This window comes from Eriocheir sinensis, chromosome 39 (assembly GCF_024679095.1).
Source record: "Eriocheir sinensis breed Jianghai 21 chromosome 39, ASM2467909v1, whole genome shotgun sequence".
Lineage (NCBI taxonomy): Eukaryota > Metazoa > Arthropoda > Malacostraca > Decapoda > Varunidae > Eriocheir > Eriocheir sinensis.
The window spans coordinates 6,570,166-6,583,493 of record NC_066547.1 but is presented as its reverse complement, the minus strand read 5'-3'; the positions used below and the strand labels follow the sequence as shown (position 1 = coordinate 6,583,493).

General features: G+C 44.1%; 1 long non-coding RNA gene across 1 annotated transcript in view; it reads left to right on the top strand.

Annotated features, from left to right (window-relative positions):
- LOC127008925 (uncharacterized) overlaps window positions 1-13,328 on the top strand; it is a 100,576-nt gene that overhangs the window by 45,042 nt on the left and 42,206 nt on the right. The window contains exon 2 of the long non-coding RNA XR_007761462.1: window positions 8,930-8,977. This is a non-coding gene — a long non-coding RNA (uncharacterized LOC127008925). The remainder of the gene's footprint in view (window positions 1-8,929; window positions 8,978-13,328) is intronic.

The following is a 13,328-nucleotide window of genomic DNA, read 5'->3' as shown; positions in this document are numbered from 1 at the left end:
TGAGAGTGGATTCCTACGTCTGTTTCTATATCCTCTCCCCTCCGTTTTTATCGTCTCTCTCTGCTTTTCTTTCGTCTTCTCCCCTCCTACCCATTCTCTATCTTTCTCTCCGTGTCTCTCTTACTTTTTCTTTCGTCTCTTTCATTTGTGGTTAATTCTGTTTTTCTTTTCTTTTGTCTAATTTCATCCACTTGGTTTGGTTGTTTGTCCGTCTTCGTGATTTTCTGAGTTTTGTGTGTGTGTGTTTTTGAGTTTGTTTATGTAAAGCTTTATTACACACACACACACACACACACACACACACACACACCCGGCGGCAGCAGCAAAGTTGGCTGCCACCACCTTCGCCCAGACCATTTCACTCGCCTACACGTCATACTAACATACTATCCGCTGTATACAAACCATTAGGTCTGCCCATAACTCACGCTAACATACACGCTCGCTCGAGGCAGCAAGACAAACATATACATAAGATACTTTTTCCCTCCCCTCCCCGACGCGGCTCTCAGGGAAAGATGCATGGAAGGGAGGGAGGCGCCAGACGACTGGAAGAAGATGGAAAAATAATCCTCATTTGTGTTTATACCAAAAAAAGGAATGAAGCGGCTTTTATCTGATAGTTTTTTTGATGTAATGTGTGTGTGTGTGTGTGTGTGTGTGTGTGTGTGTGTGTGTGTGTGTGTGTGTGTGTGTGTGTGTGTGTGTGTGTGTCTTTGTTTCTGTGTGTGTGTATGTGTGTGTATAAGTAATTCCCCTTCCATCCCTCCCTCCCTCCTTCTCTCCCTCCCTTCTTCCCCTCCTTCACCATCCTAAGCGTACACACACACACACACACACACACACACACACACACACACACACACACACACACACACACACACACACACACACACACACACACACACACACACGTAATGGACGAGGTTGCTGAGCCCCTCATTCTCTTAGCTATCTAATTGTAGTGATAAAGAGCGGTGTTAGTATTTTTGTCTCCCCCACGCCTCGCCAACACCTCCGAGGCAACATATGAACACACACAGGTAAATGGAGTTAGTTACCTGTTCTCTCTCTGACTCTCACTTACTCTTACTTTCTCTTTCCCTCTTCTCCTCCCCCGCCACACACACACACACCGGAAGAAATATTTTAGTGTTTATCTTTTTAATCCTTTTACCGGCGACTTTTATCAATTTTGTATTAACAGAGAAGAAAACCAATTATTTTCTCTTTCAGGTGTTTTCTGTGGACGCGTCACGGCTCAGGTGCGGTGATTAGTTACGCCTCTTTGAAGATATGGGCAAAGATTGTACTGTCGAAGCGACACACGTATATTTAAAAGGACACTTGAGTGGCATACGTCATCATTACCCCTATATATCAGATCATAAAGGCCTTTAAATACACCCATATATACAGTTGTCATTATTTATGGTAATGAGCTCGATAGATATATAAAAAAAAAGAATCTTTAATATCTCCTTTTCATCCTCCACACTCGTTACACTTAAGCCATATTTTGCTATTATAATTATGGGACAGTTTCTATCTTCGTTTTTGTGTGACCAGCCATGCTTGGTAAACGTTCTGAGCTTCTTGGTAGCCATAAAAAAGCCCAGTTACATGTTACTTGGTTGTATGTTTAGAGCAAGAGAGAGAGGAAGGAAGAAGCAGGGGGAGGGAAGATAAAGTGGGGAAACTATAGGGGGGATTAAGGGCAGAAGGGAGAAAGGAGAAGAAAGAAAGAGGAAGCTGGGAGAGTAGAGGGAATTTAAGGGAGAAAGCAGGAGAATAAGCGGATGAGGAAAGGAATTGGGGAAAGAGGAAAGTAAAGGAAGGAGGAGAGACAGTACTGATATAGGGAGGTAAAGATAGAAAGGGAGAAAATAAAGGAAAAGGAGAGAGGAAGTGAGAAGAGAAAAGAAGTGGAAATTTAGGGAGAAAGGGGGAAGTGAGGCCAGAAATGATGGAGGAGTTGAATAGAGATAGAAAACAGGAAGAAATCTATGGAAAAGGAGCTAGGAAATGAGTGGAGAAAACAGAAAGGGAGATTTAGTGAGAAAGGAGGAAATGAGGACAGTAGTGATGAAGGGGAATAAAAAGAGAAAAAAAAGAAAAAAAGGAAAATGAGAGAGGAAGTAACCAGAAAACAGAGAGAGGAAATTTAGGAAGGTGGAAAGGAGGAAGTGAGGCCGGAGGGAGAGAGGGAGGGAGGGGAAGAAGGCGTACTACAAGCCAACCATTATGCCCAATAACATCTCATGCTAACTTATCTTCCCGTAGGTTCCTGTAGGGAGAGGGAGTGGAACCATTAGGTCGTGTAATATTTTATGGCAACATACACCGCCGCTGCTGCCGTAGGTTTGGGGGAGACGGATGCTCCTCCATTATGTTACGGTCAGGGGTGGGGGAAAAGCCGCCCCATAGAAGAAGGGTTAAAGGGTAAAGGGGAGTAGGGAGGAAGGGATGAGTGACTGGTGTTTTAAGGTAAGGGGAAGAGGTGAATCAATGGGTTGCGGAGGAGAGAGATGAGATGCATTAGGGGGACGCATGCTGAGACGCCCCCTGCCACCCCTAGCCACGTAAAGGGAAGGAAGGGAAGGGAAGGAAGGAGTCTGTGGTGAGGGAATATAATGAGTTGGTTGGCGTTGTTGAGGTGAGGTTAGAGAGAGAGAGAGAGAGAGAGAGAGAGAGAGAGAAGAAACGAGAAAGAAACTATAAACGTGTAGACAGACAGACAGACAGACACACTCACACACACTCACAAAGACATATAGAGAGACAAAGAACCTCGCGAATATTCATCTGCTCAGTGAACGGAAACCAATCACGATACGATAGATAACCACGATTTGAAAATACTCCCCAATAAATAAAACAAAAAACTCAACATACGAGAATCTGAAATGAGGACGCAATCTGCCCCGAGAAGGAAGGAAGGAGCTCACGGTGGAAAAAAAAAGAGAGGAAGTGCGTAGTATCAGCGGTAAATAATTTAAACCTAGAAGTGTATTGACAGGCGGTTCGTGGAAGGGCTTGTGAGGTGAGTAAAAGCCCTCCAGGTTGGCGAATGATATAAGAGGAATGACGGACAGGCGAGACGAGGGAAGGGATTGAAGGAAGGAGAGAGGGAGGAGGAAGGGCACTGTCTGGGGCTGCAACGAGAGACTTAGCAGGAGGGAGAGAGAAAAAGACACGAACAAAGAGAGACCATGGAAGGTAATGGTCGACAAGTGGTTTACAGTTAGAACACTTAAAAGATTGATTAGAGAACTGTCTGTAATTTTCCGATGTTACAGATTATAATGTCGCAGTGATAAAAGGATAAATTGGTTCATCACGTTTTTGTATGTACGATGCATGGGTGACAGCAACAACGGTAGAGGTAGTGACAAGCTGGTTTTATTATGTACAAGGAGAATATGAGCGAAACGTACGTCTTGATTTGTCCTTGTTATTACTCTTTCCTTTTCATCCTCTACCGCCCTTGTCTCCTTTCCCGTGTCTTTCCTCTTTCCTTTTCATCCACTATCCCCTTTTCAGTCTCTATCCCTTGTTCTATTCCTCTTTCCCTCTCACCCATTACCTCCTTCAGTCCCTCTCGCTTGGTCTTTCCTCTTTCCCTCTCACCCAGTACCTTCTTTCATTCCATATCCCTTGTTTTCCCTCTTTCCTTCTCATCCACTATCCCTCTTTCAACCTCTATCCCTTGTTTTTTTTCATCTTTCCCTCTCACCCCTTACCCCCTTCAGTCCCTCTCGCTTGTTCTTTCCTCTTTCCCTCTCACCCAGTACCTTCTTTCATTTCATATCCCTTGTTTTCCCTCTTTCCTTCTCATTCACGACCCTCCTTCAGTCCCTCTCCTTTGTTTTTTCTCCTCTGCCCTCCGTGCCCGTTTCTCCTTGGCCTCCCCCCGTCACACACCAAGACAGGGGCTCACCACACCTCTAATGCTGCCTTATGAGCACCCCGCCGCCCGTGACTCCGCATACCAATATTTTCCCTCCGCTTTGTGTTCGCCTTTGTGTCTCAAATTTGCACAAGAGTTGTCACCAAGTTCCCGGCGCCACCTTTTAGCGCCCTAATCGGCTTGTAGCGTCACATTTTGCTCTAAGCCGAGACTATATCAACATCGTAAGGCTTTGTAGAGATTAAGCCTCCTACCCCTCCTACCTACCCCTCCTTCTGCTTCCTCCTCCTAGTCATCTTTCTTTTATTTTTCTTTGGTGTTGTTTTTTCTTAGTTCAGCCATGTGTCAGTTATAAGAGATGTCACACCACCTGCTCCCTCTTCCGTTGTCTTGTTTTTCTGCCCTGTTCTTCTCTCCTCCATTTCTCACCTGGCCGTCTCTCCCTCACTCACCTGATTTACCTTACCATATGGCTCCTTCTCACCTCGTCTCGTCCTCACCTTAGACTTCTCAACGGTTCTCGGGCGTCGTAGGAGTAGTGTAGATGAATATATTGAGGTGAGGTTACGAGTGAAGTGAGCGCTTACCTGTCTTATGCATCACAGGTGTGTATGCAATTTTACCTTGTTAGTTTACGTTGCATCGGTTTAACAGTGTCTTTTTTTTTCTTCCACAGACGCTTGTTGGTTACATGTAAAAAAAAAAGTAAAAAGAAGATAAAAAAAACGGGTAAATTCAAACACGTAAATTCCGCTCCAGTAACAAAGAACAGAAAATAAAGAAAGAAGCAATCATTTGTTCGTGTGTGTGTGTGTGTGTGTGTGTGTGTGTGTGTGTGTGTGTGTGTGTGTGTGTGTGTGTGCGTGTACGTTTGTTCCTGCGCGCTCGTGTCTATTTATGTGTGCGTATGAGCGTGTGCGTGGCAACAAACCTCATATCCCCCCCACCCCCACACCTCCTCCCCCTCTTCCCTTACCTCTCCAGAAATGAAGATCTGTGAGGCTGAACTGTTAGGCGGAAGGTAAGCAGAAAGGATGAGGTTGTTCCCCAGGTCCCCAGCAGCCCCCAGCGCCCAGGGGAAATTATCCTATTATTGACCCTAATGTTGTTTATTTGGAATCCGTGCGGGGGTCTGGCCGTGTAGGATCACCCGGAATTAACAATTGAGCGCCTCCCTGCCCCTTCTGCTTCTTCACTTTTCTTATATCAAGGTTGCGCTGGCTGGGTACCTCCTCCTCCAACTGCTCCTCCTCCTCCTCCTCCTTCTCCTCCTCCTGCTCCTCCTCCTCCTCCTCCTCCTGTTCTTGCTCCTCCACCTCCTAGTCCTCCAAAGTTTTCTTATTCTTCGACTTTTCTTTCCTCCTCTTCTTCTAGTACTTGTTTTCTTTCTCAGTCTTTTTCTTGTTTCTTTTTCTTCTTATTTTTTGAACAGTAGAATAATTTTTTTGTTTCATATATTTGTTCTTTCTTCTTTCTTTGTCTGTCTTCTTTTCTAATTCTTATTCTTCGTCTTCATCTTCGTCCTCTTATTCTTCTTGTTTTGGGAGATACAAAAAGGGTAAGTAAGGAAGAAAGAAAGAGGGAGAGAGAAAAAAAAAAAGAGGAATATGTCTTGATAGGTGTTGGGGTGTGTTACTTTTAAATATGTTGCACGAGTATGTTCAGTCTCTTGTTTTGGGCATTGCTACCAACAACTTTGTGTTGCGTGTTGTGTTCTTTGCGACATCAGAAAAGTTTCGTAAGCTTTGTCGATATTTCCGAATCCTTTACTTTTTTTTCTTCAACTCTGTACAAGAATCGACAAATATAGACACACCGACATATACAGAAAAAGAGAAGAAGAAAGAAATTGGATGAGTCGACGAAAATGGAACATGACATAAAAGGCGATTGAGACAGAGTAAAATAAATCTTCTACACACACTTACATTCACACACATGACCTCCCTCTCCTCCCCCTCCCAATCAACCCCCAACCCACACAAGCCCAACCAACACAACCCCCCTCACGCAACTCCCCCAGCCCCACCACACACACACACAACCTCCCTCCCCCGCCCCACAACCCCCACCCACACAACCCGTACCAACACAACCTCGCCCACGCAACTCTCCTTCCCGCCACACACACACACATTACCCCTCCTCCCCCACTCCCTCACACACACAAACACACACTTCCCCTTCCACCTTACAAGCCACGAACCCTCCACTTATACACTCGCCTTTTCTTGCCCTGTGCTCCATCCTTCATCATGGTCCCCCACCCTCTCCCCATTTCCTCACCTTCCACCTGGGCGACCTCCTTCCCCTGTTCCCCTCCCCCCCACCCCCTCCCGGCGGCTTCGAGGCTCCTCTGATCACATTACCACACCCTCGCCCCTCCTCAGGCCCTATAAATTGAAGACACCACTACATGCTAAACCAATTAATGGAAAGCTATGTGTTCTCCCGGAGCCATTACGATATTAAAACAGCTTCCCCCAGTGTTTCTTAAAGTAGTTTTGTTGTATACGAACATACTTTATCTCTCTGTTGTTTTCTTGAGATGTCTTAACTCCATTTTTTTTTAGTCATGGTTGCCTTCTGTTGGTTTTCTGTGGTGCTCTTAGTGCATATATTATCTTGTTAATCCTATAGGAAGTAAACATGCCTATAAGTAAACTCAAAACGTTATTCATATTGTATCTTAAAAAAAAGTGACATCCCCCCGACTTTCTTTCATATATACACTTGAAATGATATGTTCGGTAACTTTTTCATAGAGTCAGTTAATAATAAGAGAAACGTCATGAAAACAAGTACCACGTCTGAACATATTCCCCTCGAGCACATTTTGATTGTAATATGTTTAGAATGTGCACGTGATGGTGTGTGGCGCAGAATAGGGAGGATATTGGTCTGTTTGTGCCCTCTTTCTTCCTCCACTTATATATTCTCTCTCTCTCTCTCTCTCTCTCTCTCTCTCTCTCTCTCTCTCTCTCTCTCTCTCTCTCTCTCTCTCTCTCTCTCTCTCTCTCTCTCTCTCTCTCTCTCTCTCTCTCTCTCTCTCATAATACAAAAGTCAGCAGAAGAGTTTGTAATCACCATCTATTTCATGTTTTTCGTCTTTTTCTTATATATAATTTCGAATATATGTTTCAATTCCCTGTTTATGGCGTATATTTATAACAATTCTGTATTATTTTTTTTTCTTCATCCGCCTTTCCTCCCCCATCCTTTCCCCCTTCACTTTTTTTTTCCCTGTCCCTTTTCGCTTTCACATTCCCTCCGGTTCTCCAATACATTTATTTCTCCCCTACACATGCTAGTCCCATGCATGCCTCTGTTTTACTCTCTCTCTCTCTCTCTCTCTCTCTCTCTCTCTCTCTCTCTCTCTCTCTCTCTCTCTCTCTCTCTCTCTCTCTCTCTCTCTCTCTCTCTCTCTCTCTCTCTAACCCTCTTGGAATTATCTAGCTATCATGTAGGTACTTATTGTGGAGTTATCAATGTTAAATACTGAATAAAAACAAAGAAAAGAATATAAAGAGGAAAATATAAAAGATGGGAAGCAGAAAAAGAAGTCCGGAATTATTGAGAAAAGAGTGCGGACTTCCTGGATGGGGAAATAATGGGGTTAGCGGAGAGGGAGGACAGAAGGGAAGGGAAAGAAGAAGTTAAAGAAAATAAAACAGTGTAGAGAAGGGGATAGTGAGAAAATTTAATGTAAGAAGATTAGTCGATCACGTAATGGAGTACAGAACGAGGAGGAGGAGGAGGAGGAGGAGGAGGAGGAAGAGGAAATGAAAGAGGAGACACGCAGTAGGAGGAAATGAAGGAGTAAGTGGAACAGAAGGGTTACAAGAAGAAGAAAAAGAAAAAGGAGATAAAGAAATGTATAAAAAGATAAGTACTGAGACGAATTAGAGGATGACTTATCTATAAATGTATTTGAGACGAGAGAAAGAAAGATGGGGCGGAGATGGTTACACGCACATAAGCTGACATACATACAAAAAAACGCACAGACACGCGGACACACAGACAAACGATAAGCAGTCAAACATACAACCGACTGCTTGAGAGTTAGGTAAATATGCAAAGGCAGGGTAGAGAGACAGGTGGTCAGATCAATTTAGCAACACTCACTATACGTTTTGGAAATATTTCTTCAGGCAATACAGAATTAGTATACATTATTTTCTTTTATGGCTTCAAATTAGGTGTCTGTTTGATTGCGTGTGTCTCTGTAACAGGTATGAGGAGACAAAGTGGAAAGAAGGGTTTGTTTTACTGAGCCGCATTTATAGAAACCGCAGATGGACGGCTCGATGTATCTATAATGAAATACAATTGGCTTTTTCTTATTATCGGTCATTATATTAAATTGTGTTGTAATGTGTTGTTAAGGCGATGTTACAAAAACCGAGGACGCAAAAGCTGAGGACGTAAAAAGGACAAGTGTTTCTTCGTTTATTATTGGTATATAGATTTTTCAGTTACTTTTTTCTCCTCCTCCTCCTTATCTTCATCGTCATATTCATTCTACTATTACTGCTACTAAACACACACACACACACACACACACACACACACACACACACACACACACACACACACACACACACACACACACACACACACACACACACACAGCCTCTGATGGTCACCTATTTTCCTGGTCACCTTTAGTTTATGGTAATGATGCCGCGTCGTGTTCTTTCCCGATAATGATGGCAGCAATTATTTGTGTGTGTGTGTGTGTGTGTGTGTGTGTGTGTGTGTGTGTGTGTGTGTGTTTGTATGTCATTAGTCAGATATTTATGTCCTTGTGAATACTTTTTTTCCCTTTTTTTGTAAGTATGAACACGCTCCATCTAATTATAAATATGCATTTCTTTCGACACGCTATCTCATTAAATTTGGGGTCATTTATACAACTAGATTTTTTTTTTAGTTTGTTCGTTTGATGATTTTTTTACGCATGTTACCTGTTTATTCTTTTTACCGTGTCCTCACCTGTCCCTCTCTCCCTTGCAGGTTATGTCCGGGTCATCGATGATGGATAACTTCCGTGCTCTGCTCCAGGTAAGGAAGATTGAGCGCCTCTGTACACAACCTTGAGTATCGTCAGTTTTAGGTTTAGCCTCAAGTTCAGGTATCTCAAGCCTTAGATGTAAGCTAGGACAATCATTCTCAAGGGATCTTAAATTTTACATTCTTTAACATAATGACAGGGTAGCAAACTAATCACTTACCTTAATATTTATGATTAGTGTTAGTGGTCAGTATAGGTTTAACTGAATATTATATTATAGGTTTCTTTTGCATGCTATCTGTCATTCAGTTTCAGATCTTTACGGCAATTAACCCAACGTGACATTTATAAACCCCAAGTGGTTCTGTCAGCTGATAACATTCTCGTGTCATATTTGGTAGCAATGTAAAAAAATATTGTTTATGATTACACAGCCAAATTATAAATAGCACCTCAACTTCCTAAGACTTTTACGAGTGATCAGCTGACAACGGCACTTACGGTTTGCTTGTAACTGTGCTTATACATTACTTGCTCTATGAATGTGAACATGTTCAGGTGAGTTGGCGTTTGCAGGTATCCATTAACACAGGTATGTTCGGAGGGAGCTGTCCATCTGTGCTTCATATCTCTTTCCGTGCCCACTAATACAATGCCAATGATGCGCTGTGTATGTTGTCTGTATACACTCGAGGATGCCGGTGGTGCATGACGCTGCGGGTTTAAGGTTTGTACTGTAAGAATAGTCTGTCCTCCGCGTGGCTCGTGACGCACGGGTGTTGTGTTCACATTACTTGCCGCCACGTTATTGGCGTCACTAGTTTATTAGTATTTGCTCACCTCACTCGCAAATCCACCATAACGCTGTTGTTTATATGCCAGGACACACATTGGTGTTATCGATCTGTGTCGGTGTCAGTACGGCTGTACATTTTGATCCCATACCCTTAATGAAACGATAAATGCTCTGATTAATTAGAAAAAAAAAAGTTAATGGGGATCACATTTTTATAAAATAGTAAATTTCTAGTTCATATATAATGATATTGCATGTTTAATATTTACTGGTGTCGCTTGAGCAACGTGGAGGACAGGCTGGCCTGTGACAGGTGTTGGGTGAATGACTAACGCGTGTGAATGTGTGTATGTCTGCTCCGCCATTACCCTCGTCGGGGCCTTTGCCACCCGTACACTGTGAACATTTGGTAGAAAAGAAAGAAAAAATTAATTGCAAAGTGACAATTTTCAGGTCACTTTGATACTGTGAACGTGTAAGTCACTGCGTTGTTGCCTTTACGTAGACTTTCCTGATGGAAACATTGTTATGAGCGTCAACATTTTTAACGTCATTCATTATGAAGCATGCGTTATAGCATGTTGAATTGCTTTACATAAGTAAGTGATAACTATATTGAAAGTATTTATTTAGGTGTTTAGGCTAAAAAAAGGACTGTATGTTTTAACACTGGTAATGATTTTAATGAGTTTCTTTTTTCGTGTGATTACCGTACGACATTCCATACATCTTATTACCACACAACAGACAAGGGTGGCGGGAGGGAAGGGTGAGAACGCCAAGTGTAATGGCCGGGTGGGGGGGGGGGAAGGGTTGGGGAAGAATAGAAGAAAATGGGAAGTCACAGGAGGTAACCGCATCGAGGCGGAAACTATTAAGTAAGCTGCCTCGGCCTCTGCGTCGCGAAGAAGACATCACGAGGCTTAAGTATCGGCCATCCGCGTTGTTTACTCCTTGGCAGCTTTTTCTCGAATTCTTTACACCTCTTAGCCACCTCTCAAGACCTGTTTTGCCTCGTTATTTCCACCAGTGTCCATAAACTTTGAGGGAGAAGAGCGAGAAAAAAAGTAATTGCCTGAAATACGTGCGCGCTTTAAAAATATTTGTGTCGGTCATGATTCTCGGCAAATTTATCCAGCTGGTTTTATTGCTGTCATATTATGTTTACCACAGATATATCCGATAGCGAAAGTATTAGAAATTATAGACTTGCAACACCCATTATCACCACCATTACCAACACTCACACATTCTCACCAACACCACCATCAACCACCGCCACCCCCACCATCACCTCACCATATACACCAACATTAGTCTCCGGTAGTTACCCCCCGCCACCAGCAGCACCACTCTTCCCTCATCATTATCACCACAATAAACACCGTCGACGAAGAAATGCCCAATAAACAGCGAGCAGCGTCCTACCCCGGAGCGCAGGGAGCGTGGCGCGGGGCGGCGGGGCAGACCACACTCGCCCCAACCGCCCGCCACCCACCGCTGAGCCCTTACGCCCCTCTCGCCCTCAAACCCGGAGCAGACAAAAAAGGAGAGGGCAATTACTTCCACCATCTCATCGCCTCGGAGACAGAGCGTCACAATTGATATCAGGCCATTAAGGATCAAAGTTAAAGGTGTAGGGAGGTGAGTGCCAACCATTCTGATGATGCTCCTAAGGCATTACCCTGGCACTTGGACGGTACCCCTGACCTTCAGCTGGCTGCCGACGGTACCAATTTAAATTAAATATTAACCGAAAATACTTTCTCCCCGCGCCCGGGTTGTAATCTTCGTCTCTCGGTGTAAACAAATAATATGCTCCCGCACTCACTTGAGCCGAGAAAACCTGCATTTGAACCGTATTTACGAGAGGAAAATGGAAAAACGCGCGAGTCGGACGAGACAGTTAGTTGGTGACTCCGGGTGGCCGAGCAGTGGCCGGCCGGGAAGCGCTTATTTATGACAAGATCAGCGATAAAGTACCGACGCGACGCTACAAGACGCTAACAAACCCTCGGCCTCGTTATTAGTGGCCTTTATTGCCTGTGTCTCCGTGGCGGGGGGGTCCGACGCGCCCCTACCTGCCCGTCCGCCCTACACGCCTCCTTAAGGAAGTCATTACCGCGTCCTGGGAAAGTTCTTGGCTTGGTAACGCTGGCCGCCGCAAGTTGGCCTCCGCGGGACTCCTGGTAACTGCGGCCTGTCCACGTCACAGCCTCTTGGCCAATCAGCGGCGCGTATTCTTATTGTATAGAATATTTACGAGCCAATGTGATTACAAGCCTCTTCTTAATCTCGCCCTGGACAGCGCGGAACGAGTTGCCCGCCGGACGCAGACTTACATTCGGGCAAAAACCTTCCCTAATCTCTTCCTCTCGGCATCTATTTTTTTTTCCTTATCTATTTTTTTTTAAGTTCAAGATATAATGAAAAATAATCTCGATGACAGAAGAATATTTTACCCCAGGCAGATTTCTGGAGTCTTAAACATATACGAGATAAAGAAAAAAGTAGAGGTAATAAGTAAAATGATAAATAAACTCGACTTCCAATTAAAACGCCGTGCAGGTAACTCAAAAATACTCCTCGCGGGTTGTACGTACAAGCTCCGCGATTTATGGACTGAATTAACGAATGGCGCTCAGGAGGAGGAGGAAGGAAAAAAATAAGAGAGGAAAAAAAAAAGAAGAGAGGAAGATCGCAGTGTCGCCCAGCACGCCGCCAGCCGACCTTGGTACAGCACTGGTTTATTTCTTTATTTACCCGCGGGCGCTCCAGACGCTACATCACCTCATGACGTACGCAACGCTGCCACGGTATTGACCTTATTCTCTTAACTCATCTACTGCCTCCTCCTCCTCCTCCTCTGGTTCTCTTCCTCCTGTTCACATTCTTCCTGCGACGCATCCCGCTCCTCCTGCTCTCTCCTCTCCACTTCTCCTTGGTGTTCTCCTCTTTAGTTATTCACCTTATTCATTTTACTATTGCCTCCTCCTCCTCCTCCTCCTCCTCTTCCCCTCCTTCCTCTTGTTCATTCTCTTCATATTCTTCCTGCTGCTCCTTCTGCTCCTGGTCTCTCCTCTCCATTTCTCCTTGCTGTTGTTCTTCTAGTTCCTCTTTTTTTCTTTCTCAATGGGTTCAATTTTGCTTTCCTCCTCCCCTTCTCTCCCTGTTCCCTGTCTGTCTGTGGGTCATTCCGTCTTTCTGTCTGTTCTTCACTTCTTACAGCCTCTCTGCCTTCCCTTCTATTTTCTCTTACTGTTTTCTTTTTTTCGTCCCTTCCTTATCCTCTCCCTCCTCTCTTTCTTTTTACTCTCAACTTGCCTCCTGTTCCCTCTTCCCTCCACTGTTTTTATTTTCTCTTCCAATTCCTTCTTTATTGTCTCTCTTCGTGCATGGGTAACGTCTTCTCTACCTTTCCTTCTTTCTTCTTACTTTACTTTTCTTCACTGGTTACCTCTTTGGCTTTCTGTCTTACTTTGTCCTCTTTCAAGCACTTTCTTAGCCTTGTCCCATTCTCCCTTTGCCGCTTCTTGTCTCCCTCCACTTCATCGCTCTTTCCTTGCTTCCTTTCTCTCATTGTTTATATTCCTTCATCTTGTATA